This window comes from Leucoraja erinacea, chromosome 11 (genome assembly GCF_028641065.1).
Source record: "Leucoraja erinacea ecotype New England chromosome 11, Leri_hhj_1, whole genome shotgun sequence".
NCBI lineage: Eukaryota > Metazoa > Chordata > Chondrichthyes > Rajiformes > Rajidae > Leucoraja > Leucoraja erinaceus.
The window spans coordinates 46,658,999-46,682,915 of NC_073387.1; positions in this window are offsets into that span (position 1 = coordinate 46,658,999).

Consider the following 23,917-nt stretch of genomic DNA (forward strand, 5'->3'; position numbering starts at 1 on the left):
TGGTATGGAAGACCATACTGAATGCTTCCACTGTGATTCAAAATACTAACCAAGATACCACCTTTTGTGTCAAGTGACCAGTACTTTGCGGATAATCATTAAGGATGACAAAAGGGCGGCACAGTGGCTCAGCAGTAGAGCTGCTGCCTTACAGCGCCAGAGACCTGTATGGCTGCAGAATGTATGGCTGCAGAAACGTAATTTCGTTTGGACCTCAAGGGGTCCAAATGACAAATAAATTGTATCTTGTATCTTGAGATGCTGACCTTTGGTGCTGCCTGCAAGGAGTTTGTACGTTTACCCTGAGGCCATGCGAGTTTTCTCCGGGTGCTCCGGATCCCACCCATACTCCAAAGACGTGCAGATCTGCAGGTTATTTGGCTTCTGTAAATTGTAAATTATTCCCAGTGTGTGGGATAGTGCCAGTGCACTGGGCGATCACTGGTCGGCGTGGACTCAGAGGGCCAAGGGATTGTTTTCACACTGTATCTCTAAAGTCTAAAGACTTGGAGCAGCTTCCTCAAGGGTCCAGGGAGCTCCACTCGATCATTGTGATCATCAAGCATGACCTCAGATGCTGTCTGTTCAGAGTTTGCATGACTGGGCAGGTTTTTTGCCCGGTACTCGGGTTTCTTCCCACAGCCCAAACTTGAGCTGGCAGGTTAAATGATCCCTTAGTGTAAAAGAATGGAAGTACAGTTGATGGGCATGGAAGGGAGACAAAGTGGCAGGGGTACAGGGAAATAAGAGAGCAAATGGCATAAATGAGATTGTTTTACTGGGAGCTGGCATGGACCAGATGGGCCAAATATTCTTAATATGCAAGTCAGATTCTATATCTTGGCCTAGATCCTAATGAAGACAGTCATTTCTGGTGTTTCTAATAGCTTCAGGACATTGTTGTTGGTGAAGATTCTACTGCCAACATAAACAGTGACAGTAAAAGTCTAACATGTAAAAGATGACTGAATCCAATTATTTTATAAATTGCATTCTTCTGTTGAAAAACAAGATTAAAATTTGTTAAGAATGCCTAAAACTGTATAAATTACCCAATAGAAATTAGCAGTCAGTCCAAATGCCAAGAAACCTCCCTGGTTGGTGGCATTATACAAGCTACATTGTAGAGATAGCTCCCAAAATACTCCCATTGAAGTCATTATTAGTGAATTTCAAAGGCAAAGAACAAAGCACTCCTGATATGCATGTATAGTACTACCAAACATTTCTTGGCAGACTTCAGAAGAGAAAAAAAAACTGCAGTTGCTGGTTAATACACAAAAGGAATACACAAAGTGCTGGAGTAACTCAGTGAGTCTGGCACCATCTCTGGAGAATATGGGTAGGTGATGTTCTGAGTCGAGACCCTTCTTCAGATTGTGGATGGTGAGAACACAACAGTGGTAAGGGCAGGGATCAGAGGGGCGGAGGGATACCCGGGGGAGTTACTGTGGGGGGGGGGGGAGATGGGATGGGCAGGGCCTCAGAATAAAAAGACGTTCCTTTAGAAAGGAAATTAGGAGGATTTCTTTAGTCAGATGGTGGTGAATTTGTGGAATTCCAGGCCAAGTCAATGGATATTTTCAAGGGTACACAAAAATGCTGGAGAAACTCAGCAGGTGCAGCAGCATCTATGGAGCGAAGGAAATAGGTGACGTTTCGGGCCGAAACCTTCTTCAGACTTCAGACATATTTTTAAGGGGATTGATAGATTCTTGATTAGTACAGGTGTCAAGATTTATGGGTAGCAGGCTGGAGAATGGTGTTGAGAGGGAAAGTTACATCAGCCATGATTGAATGGTGGCGTAGACTTGATGGACTGAAAGGCCTAATTCTGCTCCTATGACTTATGAAAACCAGCAGACTATAATTTTGCATGGATGTACAATACAACTTCTTGCATGTGACCATAACACATGGTCAACTATTGCAACATTGCAAATATTTCTGCTATTATCGAGGTTCAGTTGAGCATCAACTCCGACAGTGACAGATATGGGGAGTTAGGGTGGGGGTTCGTTGAAGTAGTGTGGCTTGAAGAGGGGGAAGGGCAGCAGGATCCAGTGGTGCCAATACTGAGATTTCCTATGGGGGAGGGGAGCAGCAGGACATCCGCAGGAGAGTCAGACCACGTGATGTGGAGGCCTTCAACCTGTAACTGGGCCTGAAATCCAGGTGTGTCAAAGGCCCCAGCCGGCAGGGAGAAGCGCGGATTGGCAGAGTCAATGATCACGGCCCACGGCAGGAGTGCAGATAAGGATCGGCAGTGGCAGTGGCAGAGGGCAGTGGCAGTGGGTGTGACCAATGGGCAGTGGGCTGTGGGCAGTGGGGCGTGGCTGGCATGGCCGGGAAGCGGCTGAGGAAGCTAAGCGGGCTGACGGTGGTGTCGGCGATGGCGTCAGTAGGTCTGGCCTGGAATACAGTCTGAAGAAGGGTCTCGTCCCAAAATGTCACCTATCCATGTTCTCCAGAGATGCTGCCTGACCCACTGAGTTACTCCAGCATTTTGTGTCCTTTCTTGGCACACTCCTTTTAGCACCAGTAGTGTCAGAAACTTAGTCTTTCCCCTCTCCCATCAGGCAAAGGGCATAGAGGTGTGAAAGCGCACACCTCTTGATTCAGGGACAGTTTCTTTCCAGCTGTTATCAGGCAACTAAACCATTCTATCAACAACTAGAGAGCGACCCTGAGCTACTATCTCCCTCATTGGAGACCCTCGGACTATCTTTAATCAGACATTACGGGACTTCATCTTGCTCTAAACGTTGTTCCCTTAATCATGTATCTGTTTTTCCATTGACTGGTTAGCACACAACAAAAAGCCTTTCACGATACCTCAGTACACGTGGCAATAAACTAAACTAAAGAAACATTATGAAGCTCGGCTGCTGATTGTGAATATAGACACAAAAAGCTGGAGTAACTCAGCGGGTCAGACAGTATCTCTGGAGAAAAAAAGGTATAGATGACGTTTCGGGTCGAGACCCTTTGTCAGACACTGAACATGGACACATATATTGTACACTTTAGAGGAATATTAATGTTCAAGCATAGATGTGTGGGGGCATTCACATGCATAGATTATATAACTAGACTTCTCTGCAAGAATAAATAGACTAAATTTCACTAATATGCGATCACGGATGCATTTTGACGAGACTGTATTTCAACATAAATTAGCCTTAATCTCGGTCGCTTTTCAGAGAGATTTATCATTGAGATGTGTAATTTGTCAATTTAATTTTCATCATGAAGATTACTGTGGACTTTGTACAAAATGTTTACATGTCCAAATTAATTTATTTCAATTTTTTCTTCATTATTTTCCAGGACTTTTTGTAACTGGGTTTTCTTTTTTTGCATTTATTTTTCTGAAGATTGCAGCAGAATTTGAAGACATATTGTTCGAATATCATTATAAAATGTGGATGCTTTAAAACCAATAGAAGATCTGTACAGATTTTGTGAGCATTTTTTTTTTCCCCCCATTTGCTATCGTAATCTGGGCTGCTAAAATATAAGGAAGATCTTTTCTAATGATGGTTCTTATGAAATAGAAATAGATTTATATTCTTTTGAGAAATAAATTCTTAAAAAGTTACAGTTAATATACAGTTTTTTGTTACAGGGAAAGTTTTTAATTTGTTTATTATTGTGTATGCCTGTCAACTATATAGTCTGTTGACAACCAATTACAATTTTTTGCTTTTGAGAAGATACATTTATGTCACTCTCTTTCTCTTATGGAATATTTACCCATTGCACTTGTACTGCAATAAAAGTCCAAATAATACTGTACTGATATCTAAATAACATAGGTACACAAAAATGCTGGAGAAACTCAGCTGGTGCAGCAGCATCTATGGAGCAAAGGAAATAGGCAACGTTTCGGGCCAAAACCCTTCTTCAGACTGATGGGGGGTGGCGGGGAGAAGAAAGGAAAAAGGAGGAGGAGGAGCCCGAGGGCTGAGGGATGGGAGGAGACAGCCCGAGGGCTGAGGAAGGGGACAACTCCCCCTCCCATTCCCCAGCCGACCTCTCTGTCCTGGGTCTCCTCCATGGCTAGAGCGAGCAACACCAGAAATTGGGGGAACAGCACCTCGTATTCCGCTTGGGGAGTCTGCATCCTGCGGGCATGAACATTGAATTCTCCCAATTTTGTTATAAAAAACTCCTCTCTATCTAAGTAACATTATTAGCTGAAGCAGGATTCATCCAAATCAAGAAGACCCAGAAATTCACATGCAAGACATGATTTTATTAAGTTATGTGCAGAAGAGACGGTAAATATGATGGTTTAATTGTACCGTTCCGGAAACACAACATCCAGGCATGAATTATACCTGCATCCACTTATAACATGATTTCCATCAGGAACCCAAGACAACTTAAAAGTTACTTTAGAAATAGAAAAAAGTCTAGAGAACAAAAAAACCTGTTTCCATGCAACAATCCCACAGTGATCAGATACTAGTGTTCCTTAAGAATACAGCTGCTAGTTTAGCTATGTGTGAAATTCACAAACCATCACTTTGATTGAAATGTGTGCAGTGATGCTGCATTAATAAATGTAACAAAAAGCCTTCAGTATTTTTAGTATTGCAGTAACAAAAGTAAATGTCTAGCAATTAAAAATACTTTTATTCCTGAAAAATAACTTTGTCTGAAATTCCTCAGCCCATAACCACCTTTCCCTGATTGACACAATTGTCTTCACAGCTTGCAAGAAAATGCAAGTTTCTTCAGAACACCGTATTGTGTTATAGTAGAACTATCTGAAGTTGGAAAATGCAGAATCTATTAAGGTAATGGAAAGGGTATTGAGAAAATAGGTTCAGACAGTCAACATGGTTTTCTGACAGGGAAATAAGGTTCAGCTAATTTTTTACTTTAATTTAAAAATACAGCATAGAAAAAGGTCCTTCGACCCACCGAGTTTCCTACAACTTCCCGAGTCCCGTACAACTCTCACCAACTTCTACAGATGTACCATATAAAGCATTTTATCAGCATGCATCACAGCTTGGTTTGGGAACAGCTCCATCCAAGACCACAAGAAATTGCAACGAATTGTGGACGCAGCCCAGACTATCACACAAACCAACCTCTGTTCTATTGCCTCCATTTATACCTCACGCTGCCTTGACAAGGCCAGCAGCATAATCAAGGATGAGTCACTCCCTCTTCCATCAGTTAAAAGGTGTAGAAGTGTGAAAACGCACAGCTTCAGATTCGGGGTGGGAAGTTTCTTCCCAGCTGTTATCAGGCAACTGATATACTTAGACATTGACTATACCCAAGGCAGCAATTAGAGTTATTGACTCATACAGAATGGAAACAGGCCCTTTGACCCAACTGATCTACAAAACCAAGATGCCCCATCTATGCTAGGCCCATTTGAATGAATGAATAAGTTTAGTGGCCAAGTATGTACACATACACAAATTTGCCTTGGTGCTCTGCTCAAAGTAACAACATGACATACAGTAACAATTAAGAATGACACATAAAACATGAAACATTGCTTCCTGTTTGTCCCATAGCCCTCCAAACCTTTCTTTTCCGTGCACCTGTCCAAGTGTCCTCTAAATGCTTTTATAGTACCTGCCTCAACTCCCTCGTCCGGAAGCTCATTCCATTTACCCACCAATTGATAGATTTTTAGATAGTTAAAGGAAACTGTGGACATGAAGTTAACCAGGGAAGTGGCTCCGAGGTAAAAGAGCAGCAACAGGTTTACTGAGTGCCAGAGGCGGCACAATGAAATTAATGGATTACTCCTGCTCCCTTATCAAACTTTTTATGGCATGTTTAAATTTTATCTCGAGCACATTTAAATATGTCATAATCTTTCATTCTTTCAGGAGGCGATTGACATGGATTAGAAAACCTAATAGAGCAAGCACACCAGTCATGGAACACCAATCTACAAGTCTGTTAACTTTCAATTTGAATGGGAAACCTGGGCTGGAATTCATCTCTCCTGCCCCCGCCGGCAGAAGTACAGGAAGAAACAGGAGGAATTTCCAGTTGTCCATCATAAAGGTACAGATCCCGAGGGAAATCTTGATGTCAGCTCCTAGTCACTAGAGTCATAGTCATACAATGTGGAAACAGGCCCTTCGGCCCAACTTACCCCACACCGATCAACATGTCCCATCTACACTAGTCCCACCTGCCAACATTTGCTCCATATCCCTCTAAACCTGTCCTATCTATGTACCCGTCTCATGACTTCTTAAACGTTACAATCAACCCTGCCTCACTTGGCATTTCACCTCCTTCAAACAGCCACCACCCTTTATGTGAAAACGTTACCACTCAGATTCCTATAAAATCTTTCCCCTTTTTCATCTTCCCCAAGGAATGAATGAATTAATTGAATGAATAAGTTTATTGGCCAAGTATTTACATACAAGGAATTTGCCTTGGTTCTCCGTCCACAAGTTACAACATGACATTCAGTGACAGTCAGGAATGACACATAAAATATTAATAATAAAACATTATTGATTAAACATGTGAATTAAAGAAAATACCAGAGCAATAGGAGGCTACAGATTTTTGGTTTATTGATAAGAGCTACTACCCTCTGGTTCTTGATTCCCCCACCCTGGGCAAGAGACTCTGTGCATCCACACACGATCTATTCCTCAGAAAAAAAATTGACCACTCAAGAGGAGAATAGTACATTTCCAGAATCATGGAAAAGTCGGGGAGTTGAAGGAGCAAGACAATATTTAAAAGACCACAAAATGCCAAATGTATCGGGGCGTTGGAACTGATGGTGCTAATGCCCATGTCCCACTTAGGAAACCTGAACGGAAACCTCTGGAGACTTTGCGCCCCACCCAAGGTTTCCGTGCGGTTCCCAGAGGTTGCAGGTGGTTGCTGGAGGTTGCAGGTAGTGGAAGCAGGTAGGGAGACTGACCTCCGGGAACCTCCGGGAACCGCACGGAAACCTTGGGTGGGACGCAAAGTCTCCAGAGGTTTCCGTTCAGGTTTCCTAAGTGGGACAGGGGCATTAGTCGTCAACAGGAGCAGGGGGAAGGGGTTCAAAACTCTTAGAGCAAGACGTGGGTTGACAATTGGTTAAAGTACGGCAGACAAATAATGCTGGCTATTGGGATTGAACATACAAAAGCAGCTGGAAGTATGAAGCACAATGATGTGACAGTGATACCCCTTGCAGAATGGCAAGAACCTCAAACAATTGACAGAGGCGGGCAGGGTGGATAACTGAAATGATTACACTTGATTGCAGAACAAACTACATTGGCACAGTTCACGAAGGCTTTGCAACACGTCCTCAATAATTAGGAACTGCACCACAGGGTTTCACAGAACACAATATCGTTTATGCATGCTTGTTTTTCACATAAACCCCTCGGTTGCTGTTTAATCCGTTTCACTCCATACCTTTCAATAAAGCAATACTGCGCTCACAGTCTGTTCCGTTAACCCAATATAAAAAGCTGCCTGGCTACAAATGGATCAGTGCTTCAATAAAACAAACCACCAATATAAAACAGTGTTCATTAACAGCACAACTGCGAAAATCACTGCTTCTTATTAAATCTCAAAATTAGTTTATATTTAATTGTATTGAATAAAGATCACTTTTCAGCACAGATGGTGTGGGCCAAAGGGCCTGTTCTGTGCTGTACAGTTCTATGCCAAATCTTAACTTGATATATTCTTTCCACTTGCAGTGCATTCAGAAACTATTCAGACCCCTTCACTTTTTCCACATTTTGTTATGTTACAGCCTTATTGTAATATGGATTCTTTTTTTTATTTATTTATTTATTTATTTATTTATTTTTTTAAGGTGTTTAGAAATGTTTGCAAAGTAATTAATAATAAATAATAAATATCACATTTACATAAGTATTCAGACCCTTTATGGGCATGTCCCACTTAGGCGATTTTTTAGGCGACTAGGCTGTTGCCACTTGGTCGCCAGGGTGTCGCCTGTATGGTCTCCTCAGTCGCCCAAAGAGTCGTACCTTTTTTCTTGGCGACAGTCAGTGCCCGTGGTCTTGACGCCAACGATCGTAGCCTGATGTAGGTGCTGTGGCCAGGATGGCGTAGGTGATCATCGATGTTGGCTTCGATGAATTCCATTGCAACTACCTACATCAACCGGCGACAGGTAGTGGCGACTGAATTGTCTTACCTTATCGCGGGTAGACGTAGGTCATGTTGGTGTGGTTGTAGGTGGGTCGCCCAATGGGTCGCCGGAAGCTTGACTTTGACTATCTGGTAGGTTGTTGTAGACATTGTTGTACCGGGGTTTCAGTCGCCAGTTTTTCGGTGATCTGCTACGACTATGACAGTCGCCGAAAAAAATTGCCCAAGTGGGAGAGGCCCATTACTCAATACAGTTGAGAACCATTGGCAGCAATTACAGCCTCGAGTCTTCTTGGGTATGACGCTACAAGCTTGGCACACCTGTATTTGGGTAATTTATCCCATTCTTCTCTGCAGATCCTCTCAAGCTCTGTCAGGTTGGATGGGGGAGCGTCGATACACAGCTATATTCAGGTCCCTCCAGAGATGATCGATCGCGTTCAAGCCTGGGCTCTGGCTGGGCCACTCAAGGACATTCACAGACTTGTCACGAAGCCACTGCTGCGTTGTCTTGGCTGTGTGCTTAGGGTCGTTGTCCTGTTGGAAGGTGAATCTCCACCCCAGTTTGAGGTCCAGAATGCTCTGGAGCAAGTTTTCATCAAGGATCTCCCTGTACTTTGCTCCGTTCTTTCCCTCGATCTTGACTAGTCTCCCAATTCCTGCCGCTGAAAAACATCCCTACACCATGATGCCGCCACCAACATGCTTCACCATAGGTATGGTATTGGCCAGGTGATGAGCGGTGCCTGGTTTCCTCCAGACGTGACGCTTGGCATTCAGGCCAAAGAATTCAATCTTGGTTTCATCAGACCAGAGAATCTTGTTTCTCATGGTCTGAGAGTCCTTTAGGTGCCTTTTGGCAAACTCCAAGTGGGCTGTCATGTGCCTTTTACCGAGGAGTGGCTTCCATCTGGCCATTCCACCATAAAGGCCTGATTGGTGAAGTGCTGCAGATATAGTTGTCCTTCTGGAAGGTTCTCCCATCGCCACAAAATAACTCTGGAGCTCTGTCAGTGACCATCGGGTTCTTGGTCGCCTCTCTGACCAAGGCCCTTCTCCCCCGATTGCTCAGTTTGGCCAGACGGCCAGCTCTATGAAGGGTCCTGGTGGTTCCAAAGTTCTTCCATTTAAGAATGACAGAAGCTACTGTGCTCTTCGGGACCTGCAGTGCTGCAGAAATTGTTTTATACCCTTCCCCAGATCTGTGTCTCGGCATAATCCTGTCTTGGAGGTCTACAGCCAGTTCCTTTGTCTTCATGGCTTGGTTTTTGCTCTGACATGCACTGTCAACTGTGGGACCTTATATAGACAGGTGTGTGCTTTTCCAAATCATGTCCAATCAATTTAATTTACCACAGGTGGACTCCAATCAAGTTGTAGAAATATCTCAAGGATAATCAATGAAAACAGGATGCACCTACGCTCATTTTTGAGTGTCATAGCAAAGGGTCTGAATACTTATGTAAATGTGATATTTCAGTTATTTCTTTTTAATTAATTTGCAAACATTTCTAAGCATCTGTTTTCGCTTCTTCATTCTGGGGTATTGTCTGTAGATTGATGATAAAAAAAAAAATAATTTAATCCATTTTAAAATAAGGCTGTAATGTAACAAAATGTGAAAAAAAAAGTGAAAGGGTCTGAATACTTTCTGAATGCACTGTACGTTCTTATATTTGATGTTCTGTCATACGAGCTCTTGTCAGGTGTTGACAGGAGTTTCTCTCTATGTTTCCAACATCCCAACAGTTTGTCTTCAGCAAATTCAATGCACCCCAGTGATACTGATAAACAGCTTAGAGCACTAGTGACAGCAAAGGCAAAGAGAGCTGAAAGCATGCCATTTATTGTTGAAGGCTTGTTATGCCAAGCCAGTTGTGTGCTTTGATGCTCGGCAACAGCTTCTTTCCCTCTGTTATCAAACATCTGAACAGTCCTTCCATAAGCTAGTGTACTGTTTGATTCACCTCGACCCCATTGAGAAAGTGTACTTTGTCTGATGTGCTACAATGCTGGGAACTATATTCTGCATTCTGTATCTTCTCCGTTGTGTTTCAGTTTGAACTGATTGTATCCATGTATAGTATAGCCGATCAGTTTGGATAGCATGCAAAACAAGGCTTTTCACTGCACCTCGGTAGGTGACAATACGAAACCTAAACTTAAAGCTGTTCTGGTACTTCTGCAACACTGCGGCCTAATCATCAGTGTAGATAATTACTCAGGAACGACTAGTCTACAGAGCATTCTCGGTAATCACCAGCGATCGGGCTTCTTTCAACCATGATCAATGTGATGAAAGATATCAATACTACTAAGAAGCAGCACTAAGTATTCAAATACTCATTTACTTAATTTAGATCTTGGAGAATCTGTGGGCTCTTAAGGCAGCATTTGATCAAATTGGCATCATGAATCTTGAGTCGAATTTAAATTGGTGGAAACCAAGGAATAAACTCTCTAATTTCAATAATGCACCCCACTGTTTAGTTTTGTTTATTTTATTGTCACGTGTATCGAGGTACAATGAAAAACTTCCGGTGTGTGCTAACCAGTCAATGGAAAGATAATAAATGATTACAATCACATCATCCACAGTGTAAAGATACATGATAAAGGGAATAACATTTAGTGCAAGGTCCAATAAAGTCTGATACTGTTCTATGGTATTAACATTGAGTCCTACCAAGTTTCCCTCATCATCAACATTGTATTGTATTGTATTGTATATCTTTATTGTCATTTCCTGAGTATTCGCATACCCAGAGGAAACAAAAAACGTTGCTCAACCAGTGTCCATTCAGTGTGCATGAAAAAATAAATAGAAATGAAAATAAAAAATACATGTCATGAACAAATTTAACACTCTACTAAACATTCAACAGCCGTTCCGACCGGCAGCGGCACAACAGTGGCTCTGCTGCAGTGTGGGGGTTTGTGCGCGATACTTGGCAGGGGGCAAAGTCCATTTAACAGTCTTATAGCCTGTGGGAAGAAGCTGAGGAGCATCCTGCTGGTTTTGCAGCTAATGCTCCTGTACCTCTTCCCAGATGGGAGGATGGAGAAAATGTCATGTGATGGGTGGTAAGGGTCTTTGATGATGGAGATGGCTCTGTTGATACATCTCTTCCTGTATATGTCCAGCAGGAAGGGGAGTGGAGCACCAATAATCCTGCTTGCGGTCTTCACTATCCTGTCCAGTTGGTGCCATTCGTGCGCCTTGCAGCTCCCGAACCAGGAAGTGATGCCGTATGTCAGTGTGCTCTCGACAGTCCCCTATAAAAAGTCCGTAGGTGTGTGGTGGGGAGGCCTGCTTTACGTAGTCTTCGGAGAGGGTGAAGTCGCTGCTGGGCTCTCTTGACCAGAGCTGTGGTGTTGGCCGTGGACGTCAGGTCATCAGACAGATGTAGTCCTAAGAACTTCATGCTGCTGACCCTTTCCACATCAGCTCCGTCGATGTGCAGAGGTGTATGGTGTTGTTTCCCCGCCTCCTGAAGTCAACCACCATCTCCTTAGTTTTTCCCACGTTAAGAATGAGGTTGTGGGATTTGCACCAACCTGTGAGCAGCTCCACCTCCATCCTGTACGCCGATTCATCATTGTCACTGATGAGACCCACCACTGTTGTGTCATCAGTGAACTTGTTGATGAAGTTGTTATTGAGTCTGGCAGTACAGTCGTGTGTCAGCAGACTAAACAGAAGGGGGCTTAGGACACAGCCTTGGGGTGAGCCAGTGCTCACGGCTATGGTTTTTGATGTCCTACTGCCAACCCTGACTGTCTGCTGCCATTGCGACAGAAAGTTCAGGACACAGTTGCATGTGCCAGCATCAACCCCCAATAGCTCCAACTTCTCCACCAGCTGCTGCGGAATGATTGTATTGAAAGCAGAGCTGAAGTCTATGAAGAGGATCCTGGCATAGGTATTTTTCCGATCGAGATGTGACAATACGAGGTTCAGTGTTGTTGAGACTGCGTCCTCTGTGGATCGGTTGGCTCTGTAGGCGAACTGCAGTGGGTCTAGGTCGGCAGGTAGACTATTTTTGATGTGCTGCATAACTAGTCGCTCAAAACACTTCATTACAATGGGTGTTAGGGCCACTGGTCGAAAGTCATTATGGCAGGCTGGGTTTGGTTTCTTCGGGACAGGGACGATGGTGGCACTCTTAAGACAGTTGGGCACTACTGCCTGGCTGAGTGAGATGTTAAAAATGTCTGTGAAGACATCTTTCAGTTGCTCGGCACAGTCTCTTAGAACGCATCCAGGAATGTTGTCCGGCCCTGCAGCTTTGCGTGGATTGACGCTGGCAAAGGCCTTTTTAACTCCGGCTGCGGACAGCCTGAGCGACTGGTCACTGGGAGATGGCAGTAGTGCACGTGTCTGGGTGCTGTTTTTAACCTCAAACCTCAAACATCTTGCAAACTGTCAAAGACCAGAAACCCAACCTGACTGATTACATAAATAGTGATCATTCTGAGGAAGGGTCCCAACCTGTAATGTCATCTGTCCATGTTCTCCACAAATGCTGCCTAACCTGCTGAGTTACCCCAGCACTCGGTGTCCTTATTTTTCAACCAGCATCTGCAGTTCCTTGTTATTACAGAAATCCAATGGCTAGAGGAGGAGGTTAAACGCTGAGTGTCCTGCAACGAGTGACTCTACTCCTGGTATCCAAAGGACATTCCACAATTTACAAGTCAGGTGCCTGATGGATTGCCCGGATGGGTGCAACTCTCCATATGTCTGGATGGGTACAACTTCAACAACATACAAGTCCTTCAACACCACCACTGACAAAGCATCCTGTTTGATTTGCATCCCCATCCACCACCCTGAACATTTATTTGTGGGGGAACTGCCATGAGGTGGGGAGGGGAGTACAAAGGAGGACCCGCTGTGGGGGAACCACTGTGAGGGGGTTTGCAAAATAAAGAATATCATGGTGACTTGTCTCCTGTGACAATAAAGTATTCATTCATTCATTCATTATTCTTTTCTGCCACAAAAATACTGCCGTTTCAGGAGTACATTCACCAGGACAATTTGTCCCGTAGAAACATGCCTAGTGGTTCATGCTCGCTCCTCACACCAATCTGTACCACTTGGAAGGACAGGGGCAACAATGATGTGAGAACACCATCATCTGCAGACTCCCTTTCAAGTCACACACAGGCCTGACAGAAATACTTTGATCTTATTTACAATTATCTCTAAATCCTGGAACACACGATGCAACTGCATCACATAGACTGCAGTGTTCGAGAAAGCGTTTCATCGCTACTTTTTCAAGAACAGATATCACTAAAGTGTGTGGTATTGTAGATAGTGTAATGGCTGTAAGTTGCAGCAGGATCTAGATCAGTTGGTCAGGTGGGATGAGGAATGGTTGATGGATTTTAATACAGACAAGAGCGAAGTGTTGCATCTTAGGTGGTCTAACAAGGGCAGAGATCTAGGGAGTGTTGTAGAGCAGAGGGATCTAGAAGTGCAGGTATATAGTTCATTGAAAGTGGCATCACAGGTAGGTGAATGAATGAATAAGTGTATTGGCCAAGTATTCACATACAAGGAATTTGCATTGACAACATGACACCAGGTGTCGTGCTTGGTGGCTGAGCCAAACCAAACCATGATGGAGAAGGTGAGGATAGACTCTACGATGGCCGTATAGAATTGGACCATCATTGCCTGTGGCAGATTGTGCTTCCTCAGTTGCCGCAGGAAGTACATCCTCTGTTGTGCCTTTTTGACTGTGGAGTCAATGGTAGCCCCCCCACTTAAGGTCCTTGGAGATGATGGTTCCCAGGAACTTAAAAGACTCCACAGATGTGACCGTGGTGTTGTTGATGGTGAGTGGGGTGAGAGGAGGGGGAGCTCTCCTAACGTCTACAATCAATTCCACTGTCTTAAGAGAATTGAACTCCAGGTTGTTGCGATGGCACCAGGACGCCAGCTGTGACACTTCCTGTCTGTAGGCAGATTCCTCCCCATCCTGGATCGGTCCAATCAGGGTTGTGTCGTCGGCAAACTTGAGAAGCTTGACAGAGGTGTCTGTGGAGGCGCAGTCATTGGTGTAGAGAGAGTAGAGGAGAGGGGAGAGTACGCAGCCTTGCGGTGCTCCTATGCTGAGAGTTTGCGGGTCCGAGATGTGCTTTCCCAGCCTCACACGCTGCTTCCTGTCTGTCAGGAAGTTGGTGAAGATTGGGTGCCACTTGTCCTCCTCACAGCTGGGCAAGAACAGGACAGTAGTGAATGGTACAACACTTAGTAGCTTTTTCTGTTGGTGTTTGGGTGTCTGCTATTTTGAAAGAATGCATTAAAAGCTTCTCCCATTCACCTGACAGAAATAGATTGCCATTTTATTAGCATAGGAAGATTGTGGCGAATCTGTGGAATTCATTGCCATAGAACGCTGTGGAGGCCGTCAGTGGATATTTTGAAGGAAGATATATACATATATACATTCTTGATTAGTATGGGTGTCAGGGGTTATGGGGAGAAGGCAGGAGAATGGGGTTAGGAGGGAGAGATAGATCATGAGATCAAAATATCATGTGATAGGAGTAGAATTCGGCCAATTGGCCCTTCAAGTCTTTCATTCAATCATAGCTGATCTATCTCTCCCTCCTATTTCCTATTTGTGACATCTGCGGTATTTTAGTTTCATATATCTGTCCATAAGACATCAAAATTAAATCTGAGGAAGTCTAATTGAAACACCTATAACTACTCATTAGTGAGACTTGCCTCCTGCTCTGAATTCCTCATGTGAAAATTGAGCCTGCCAGTCAAACGAATCAAACTTGTCACAAGGCACATTGAGCCCTAGTCAAATGATATTCCTCATCCATAATTCAGAAGTAATGTTCAAAATTCCATTAGTGAGCAACTCCCTGGTTATTCACATTATCATATTTTAAGCAAGACAGTTTCAGAATTTCATTTTGTGATTTCCATGTCACAACTGTGCAAATATTACTCCAAGTTCTATTTGCACTAATGAGCTGGAAGATAATATGAAATAGAAACTGGGAAATCAGTAGTAAAATCTGGGCCATGAAGTCAAATGAAATCAGTAATAAAATTTGGGCCGTAGAGTCAAATAGTTGTGCAGTCAGACCCTTTAGTTTAGTTTAGAGATACTGCACGGTAACAGGCACTTCGGCCCACTGATTCCGCATCGGCCAGCGATCCTCGCGCACTAGTACTATCCTACACACACTAGGGACAATGTACACTTAGGCCAATTAACCTACAAACCCATACGTCTTTGGAGTGTGGGAGGAAAGCTAAGATCTCGGAGAAAACGCACGTGGTCACGGGGTGAACGAACAAACTCCGTACAGACAGCACCCATAGTCGGGATCGAACCCGGGTCTCCGGCGCTCAAAGCGCTGGAAAGCAGAAATACTGCTGTGCCACCGTGTTGCCCCATCCTCTCGAGACCGTCCCGTCCTCTTTAAAACTCCGTCCTCTCACCTTAAACCTATGCCCTCTTGTTTTTGATACTCCTACCGTAGAAAAAAGATTCCGATATCTGGCCTATCTGAATTTATAATTGTAGAAACCTCAACCTCCTGCCACTCACCTTAAAGCATTATGTGTTCTTGTCTTAGACACTCCAATCATGGGAAGAAGGTTCTTACTGTCTACTGCATTGATCCCCCTATAATCTCTTCTCCTCTTAGGCGTGGAAACAGGCAGTTCGGCGCACCCAGTCCACGCCGCCCACCAGTTCACTAGTTCTACGTTAACCCAGTTTGCATCGTACGCACTAGGGGCAATTTTACAGAATTAGCCAATTAGCCTACAAACCAGCATGTCCTTAGAATGTGTGAGAAAACGGGAGTGCCAGAGAAAATCCACGTGGTGACAGGGAGAACATACAAACTCCGTACTGACAGCGCCCACAGTCAGGATCGAACCTAGGTCTCTGGTGCTGTCAGGCAGCAACTCTACCACTGCGCCACTGTGTCGGCATAACTGTTCAGCTGTGAACTGTTCCTGATTATTGCGAAACAACTGCAATTTTACCGGTTCCTATATTTTCATTGTTACTCTCTCAGATCAGAATCAGAAATTCTGTAAGTGCTGAACTGGCTGAAATAATTAAAACAAAATCACTCATCTTCTGTTATAAATTGCAGTGAGAGCTCAAATTATTTTTTAAATTTACATTCCCGGACATTAAATAATCAATTCATGTCGTCCATCAATCCCTCTGAACTTTGAAGTTCAATGCAACGTAGCTGGTTCTGAATCAGTTATAAATCATTTGTCAGATATGCTATTTAGATTCATGAAGATGGTACTGTAATTTCCAGTGAAGGATCACTTGGAATAATAGTTTTTTTTTTAAAGGGAAAGTAATTCTCTAAGCTTGCAGTTTGGAAACCAAAAGAAAATTACAACTGTTGCATCACTTATGCTGTGCCTGAGCTTTTGCTTTGTAATTCTGAATGCTTTTCTTGTACATATAGTTAGAACAATTAATAGTAGCGAGATTAGAAATGTAATGACATGTCATTGTGTATTTGTGTGCTGACAAATTAAAATCATTAAAGATGATTTAATAGACCACATAGACCTTTGACGGAAAATGCAACTTATGAATTATGCAATGAAATATAAAATAGTTAGGTATAGCTTTCAGGGCTAACGGAATCAAGGGATATGGGGACTTAGTGAGCCAGATGATCAGACAAGTGTCCACGTTAGTGAGGCAGGCTGAAATTAAACGTGATGTTTTCCTAACTAAACTCTTGACTGGTATGAAACCAAGTGAAGGCTTGTGATTATTTTGAAATGACTCTTGCAGTGAAGGAACAGATACAATCCCCTTGAGTGATTATCACAATCTAATGAGCTTTCTTTGTGGTTGCCTTTTCTTTGCTGTTGACAAACTCAAATTGCACAATGAATGATTGCAGACAGGGATGGACATTTTAGAAACGTGCGGACATAAGAAATAAACCAGGAGAAGGACATTTGGTCCCTTGTGACTGCTCTGGCATTCAATAAATTCATGCGGCACGGTGGCGTAGCGGTGGAGTTGCTGCCTCACAGCGCAAGAGCCTCAGGTTCGATGCTGACTACGGGTGCTGTCTGTGCGGAGTTTGTACGTTCACCCCGTGACATGTGTAGGTTTTCTCCGGGATCTCCAGTTTGTTCCCACACTCCAATGACGTACAGGTTTGTAGGTTAATTGGCTTGGTAACATTGTAAATTGGCCCTAAATTGTAGATTGTTGAGTTCTCATGTAAATTGGCCCTAAATTGTAGATAGGTCCTTCTCAACCAGAAGAAGATGGACTTCTGGATTGGTGACAGGGAGGAGGTGAAACGGGTGGAGAAAGACCTGAAGGCGAGGCTGAGACGGCAAGGATGACTACAGGAGGAAGCTGGAGCTGAAACTTCAGCAGAACAACATGAGGGATGTGTGAAGCGGTATGAAGAGCATTACAGGCTACAAGAAGACCAGTGGCCTGGGGAGGGAATACAATCAGGACTGGGCCAATGAGCGAAACCTGTTTTTTTACTAGATTTGATGTTGGGGCCGCTGCCCACCCTCCCCCCTGCTCCCCGACAGACTCTCCCCCTCGTCCCCCGATCCTCTTCCTTGACCTATCTTTGCCGCACCTGACCACCAAGGCTGAGCAGGTGAGGAAGAACTCTGCCCAAGCAAAGCCATGGGTCCCGATGCTGTCAACCCCAGGGGTGCCAGCCAGTTGTGCGGAGTACTCCAGCATCTCTTCAACTTGAGCCTGAGACTGGAGAGGGTTTCTGTGATGTGGAAGACATCCTGCCCCGGTTCCTGTACCAAAGAGGAACCAGCTCCTCAAATGGCTACAGACCAATGGTGCAGACTTCACACATCATGAAGTCCCTGGAGAGGCTGGTGCTCACTCACCTGAGACCTCTGGTTAAACCCCCTACCTGGACATCCTGCAGTTCGCTTACCAAAGATGGGAATTGAAGAAGCCATCATCTACCTGCTCCATCATTCCTATGCTCACCTGGAAAGCTGGGAAGCACTGGCGAGTCATGTTTTTTACTTCTCCAGTGCTTTTAACACCATCGGCCTGCACTGCTATGGAGCAAACTGACGAAGATGCGGGTGGATGCTCCATTGGTGTCCTGGATCACCAACTACCTGACTGGATGACCACAGTATGGCGGGCTGAATCACCTGCAGCTCAACACCGACAAGACTAAGGAGTTTGTGGTGGACTTTAGGAGGAGAGGGACAGTATGCCAGGACGTACAAACACCTTGGAGTGTACCTTGACAGGAAACTGGACTGGTCCAGGAACACTGAGGCCCCGTACAAGAAGGGACAGAGCTAGCTGTACATTTTGAGAAGGCTCCGCTCCTTCATCATCTGCAGTAAGATGCAGTAGATGTTCTACCAATCGGTGGTAGCCAGTGGCATCTTTGTTGTTGTGTGCTGGGGCAGCAGGGCGAAGGCCACGGAATCCAACAGGATTAACAAGCTCATCAGGAAGGCTGGCTCCATCCTGGGGGCGGAGGTAGATTTGTGGGAGGTGGTCTTGGAGTGGAAGATGCTCCTCAAACTGCAGAGCATCTTGGACAATACAGCTCACCCACTCCATGACACACTGGAAGAATTGATTCCTTTTCATCTCTTTCCTGAATAGTTTACTCCTTATTTTCAGACCATGACCTCTGGTTCTAAACACCACAGCCAGCGAAAACATCAAGCCCAAACAGTCTTTGGTTCTTTCACTAAGGGCTCTCATTCTCCTAAACTCCAAGAGAGCACAGAATTGGTCTAGTAGAGCTTAGTTTAGTTTAGCGGTATAGCGCAGAAACAGAACCTCGTTCCACCAAGTCCGCGCCAACCAGTGATCCCCGCACACTAACACTATCCCACATACACTAGGGACAATTTACAATTCTACCAAAGAATGTAGCCTACAAACATGAACGTCTTTGGAGTGTGGGAGGAAACCAGAGTTGCTGGAGAAAACCCACGCGGGTCATGGGGAGAAGGTACAGGCAGGCACCCATAGTCAGGATCGAACCTGGGCCTGTAAGGCAGCAACTCTACCGCTGTGCCACTGTGCTCCCCTGCTTAAACTGGTCTGCTTAATCTTTCTTCATACCAATAACCTGCCATTTCAGGAATCAGTATTGTGAACCTTCTCTGAACTCCGTCCACTCCAGCTATATCCTGCCTTCGTAGTGAGACATGACCCACAAAACAATGCTCCAGGTGATATCTCTTCAAGGTTGTTTCAAAGTGGAACAAGGCATTTCTACTCTTATTCTCAAATTGATAAAGGCCAGCATATTGTTTGTCTTTCTAGTTGCTTCCTCCACTTGCATGCTGACCTTTAATAATGCGTGTTTGAAAAGGTTCCTTCACCACTTGATTAAATAATCCACCATCCTATTTTTCTTCCAAAGTGGATGACCTCATGGTTTCCCACATGCCATTTTCTTGTCTAATTCCTCCTGCAACTTCTCTAGATCCTCCGTACCCTCCACTGTCACGTAACGTTATATATTCAGTTATATCTTGGTTGTTCTGAAGTCGCATGTAGGCCAGGTTTCACACAGGGTAGGATTTTAAGAAAAACACTGGCTGTTTCATGCATATTGTTACTGAGGCAGGCAACTTCTAAGCTATAGATTTTATCTAAATATGTTGAATTTTAAATTTCCCTGTTGCCATGGTTGATCTTGAAATGATGTCTCTGGATCAAAGGCTCTGAACTCTGATTACTGGCCCAATGAATTAAACATTGCAAGACTTCAGAAGGAAGAGCCAAGGATAAACACAGGAAATAACGTTTAAATCTTCAATGGTCATGGGTGCTTTATTATTACATGTGCAAACGCACAGTGAAACTCCTTTTTTCCAGTAAAATATCGCCATACCTGAACACAATCCTTGTAGCAAAGTGTACCCAAACAGTACACTGAAACCGCACGCAAGAGGCGCCAGGTTTTGACGGCATTCGCAAAGTCCAGTCGCGCTCTAAGTTTTACAGGCGGTGAACGATGCAGACAAGTTCTAGGCTGCATCAGAGCCTACAGCCATCACCTCCTTGGAGTTCTGGATGTTCCTTTCCTCACCCATCCACCTTTGCGCCCCAGGGGTGCCTCTCACAGCCGACCTTGAAGGCAGGGAAGGCCAGACACTGGTTCACACTCCTACCAGCTTTGCCCCTCACATCCGTTGCCTCCGTCTCAGCACAAAGAATATAACAGACGCAAAGAATATTAAGACATGGACGCTTCAGAGAAGTGGTTTACCAGGATGCAGCCTAGAATGGAGTATATTAGCAATAAGGAGCGGTTGGATAAACTCACCTTATCATTCTCTCAGATTATTTTCTCTGAGAATCGGAGGCTGAGGGGAAATAGACAATAGACAATAGGTGCAGGAGTAGGCCATTCGGCCCTTCGAGCCGATGTGATCATGGTTGATCATCCCCCATCAGTACCCCGTTCCTGCCTGCTCCCCATGTCTCCTGACTCCGCTATTTTTAAGAGCCCTATCTAGCTCTCTCTTGAAAGTATCCAGAGAATCCACCTTCACCGCCCTCTGAGGCAGAGATTTCAACAGACTCACGACTCTCTGAGAGAAAAAGTGTTTCCTCGTTTCCGTTCTAAATTGCTTACTCCTTATTCTTAAACTGTGGCCCCTGGTTCTGGACTCCCCCAACATCGGGAACGCGTTTCCTGCCTGTAGCGTGTCCAAACCCTTAACAATCTTATATGTTTCAATAAGATACCCTCTCATCCTTCTAAACTCCAGAGTGTACAAGCCTAGCTGCTCTATTCTCTCAGCATATGACAGTCCCGCCATCCCGGGAATTAACTTTGTAAACCTACGCTGCACTCCCTCAATAGCACGAATGTCCTTCCTCAAATTAGGGGACCAAAACTGTACACAATACTCCAGGTGTGGTCTCACTGGGGCTCTGTACAACTGCAGAAGGTCCTCTGATGGAAATCTGATGGAAGTATAGAAAATTATGAGAGGTATAGATTGAGACACAAGGAACTGCAGATGCTGGCTTACAAAAACAGACACAGTATGCTAGAGTGGGTCAGGAATCATCTCTGGAGCACATGGATAGGTGGTATTTTGGGTCAGGATTAACTGATTAGCTTCTTCAAGATCTGAAGAAGTGTTCCAAACCGAAATGTCACCTATCAAGTTCATCCAGAGATGCATGTCTGACCTACTGAGTTACTCCAGCACTTTGCATCTTTTTTTAGGGTTGATAGAGTCTTTTTTTCCAAGATGGATGGGTCAAATGTTAGTGGATATAGGTTTAAGATGAAAAGGGAACGTTTCAAGATGTGTTTTTTTTCCACATAGTGCAATAGACACCTACAGTAAATCTCGCTGCCAGCAGGAGATGGTAGAAGCAGATATGATAGCGAGTTACAGGAATTGCTAATATTCCAAACCGAGCAATTTCCAACTTCAGTTGCAGCTGTAATGGAAGACACCTACCAGTTGTATTGATTAACATGCAACGGAGAAAAATGGATCGTACACGAAAATAAACTTCAGTTAATTTATACAATTAATAAACTATGGTTTGGACGATTGTTTATAGAAAGGATATTAAAGGCAAAAAGTATATGCATCTAATTCACTGGATGATGTAAATCCGTGGGAAGCTTTAGCTACTGGAAGAGAGCCGAGACTCTGGAATATAACATTCTTTTGGCAATAATGCAGACCAGGCAGTAGCGATTCAGCAGCCGTTTGGCAATTTGTCTGATTTTCCTTTCCAAATGAACATTAATTTTTTGAAATCAGTAACAGCATCCTCTGGACATGCAATGCGTTTACCGTCACTCCTGGCAGGCTGCAGGCCTGGCTTGCCCACCATGGCACCAGTGAACCCGCCTGGAGTGGGGAGCCTCGTCCGAAGCTCGTCTCCTGCCCGTCCACGAAGCCCGGGAACCGGAGAGGAGGAGGGCGGAGGGTGTCGGCGGCGGTGGACAAAGGGCTGGTAAGAAAGAACCGGGGGTCTTATCACCTGTGGCTTCAAGGTTGGCTGGGGGTGGCACCGTCCCCCTCCCGGGGCATATAGACTGAAGGCCGGGTGGTTCACTGGCAATCCGGGTGGACACAACGGCTGCAACAGGAGTTTATGATCTGCTGCAACTGGGACTTTGGAAATGGTGCCAAAACCTGGCACCTCTCCCATTGTTACTCAATAGGATGTTTTTATGCATTATGCACTTAACCGAGGATTGTATTTATGTATGGTATTTATCTTACTGATCCGTAAGCGAAAAAAGAATTTCACTGAAGCTTGGTACATGTGATAATAAAAGAGCCAGTAAACCATTGAATCTTTGGAATGAAGAGTTTAATTAGATAATTTAGATAAGACTGAAGGTTCAATGAACTTGGGTGCATAGCTTTGAGCCTGAAGAAGGGTCCTGACTCAGAATGTCACCCATGTTTTTTCTCCAGAGATGTTGCCTGAGCCGCTGAGTTACCCCACCAACACTTTGTGTCTATCTTCGGTTCTGCAGTTCCTTTCTACACATGCGTAACTTTGCAATTAAAACCTTTTAACGCTTTAGCAGCCCACCCACGTTCACACTGGACTGATCATCATGGACATATTGTCAAACCTCAGGCCCGATGTTATGCTGGGGTGAAGACCAATTTATGCAATGCAATTTATGCAGCGCAAGGGCTCCTGACATTATTGGCCCTACAGTGACAACTGGATTTCACCTTACGTCCCAACACATGAGGCAGAAATGAATGGATTAGGTTTTGATGAAATACATTTTGAGGAATCCCCTTCAAACCTGACAGGACTAAGCCAGAAATGTAATGTAAACCTTACTGCATTATCACCGTGCATATACAACCAGGGAAGAGCTACATGGCATTCTAAGTGCAGAATAATATCTCTTTCCGTGATGCATGTTTACTCAAGGATCTGTAGCTCTGTAGATAGGCAAAAGCTGGAGTAACTCAGCGGGTCAGGCAGTATCTCTGGAGTAACGGAATAGATGACATTTCGGGTCAAGACCCTTCTTCAAACAGCTCTGTAGTTTTCCATTAACATAAAAGCTCCCAAAGAAAAAAGCCAATGGAAAGATATCATAGCTTTTCTTTCAATCCCTTATATATAACACAGTATTGATTTTTTCATTTATAAAACAGCATTTTCGATTTTCCATCATCTGCAGTTCCTTCTTTTAACACAGTATTGTGATTTGTTTTAGTGTTGTTCCCTGGTGGTCACGGTGGCGCAGCGGTAGAATTGCTGCTTACAGCGAATGCACAGCGCTGGAGACCCGGGTTCAATCCCGACTACGGGTGCTGTCTGTACAGAGTTTGTACGTTCTCCCCGTGACCTGCGTGGGTTTTCTCCGAGAACTTTGGTTTCCTCCCACACTCTAATGATGTACAGGAATGTAGGTTAATTGGCTTGGTAAATGTAAAAACTGTCCCGAGTGGGTGTAGGATAGTGTTAATGTGAAGGGATCACTGGTCGGCGCGGACCCAGTGGGCCGAAGGGGCTGTTTACGTGCTGTATCTCTAAACTAAACTACACTAACGAAAAGCTGATTGATCAGCCCCATTGTTTCCAATTATTTATTTTACATGCGGCTCTCAATCTCTGTTGCAGTGCCGAGCTGCTGACTCAATCCCTAGTTATTTGAACTGCCCACCTCCTTGATGTCATTGCCGCGTTTAGGGTTTCCCCAGGACCATGATTGTTCATCCATGGCTGTCACTAGCAAGACCATAATTTTCTAATCT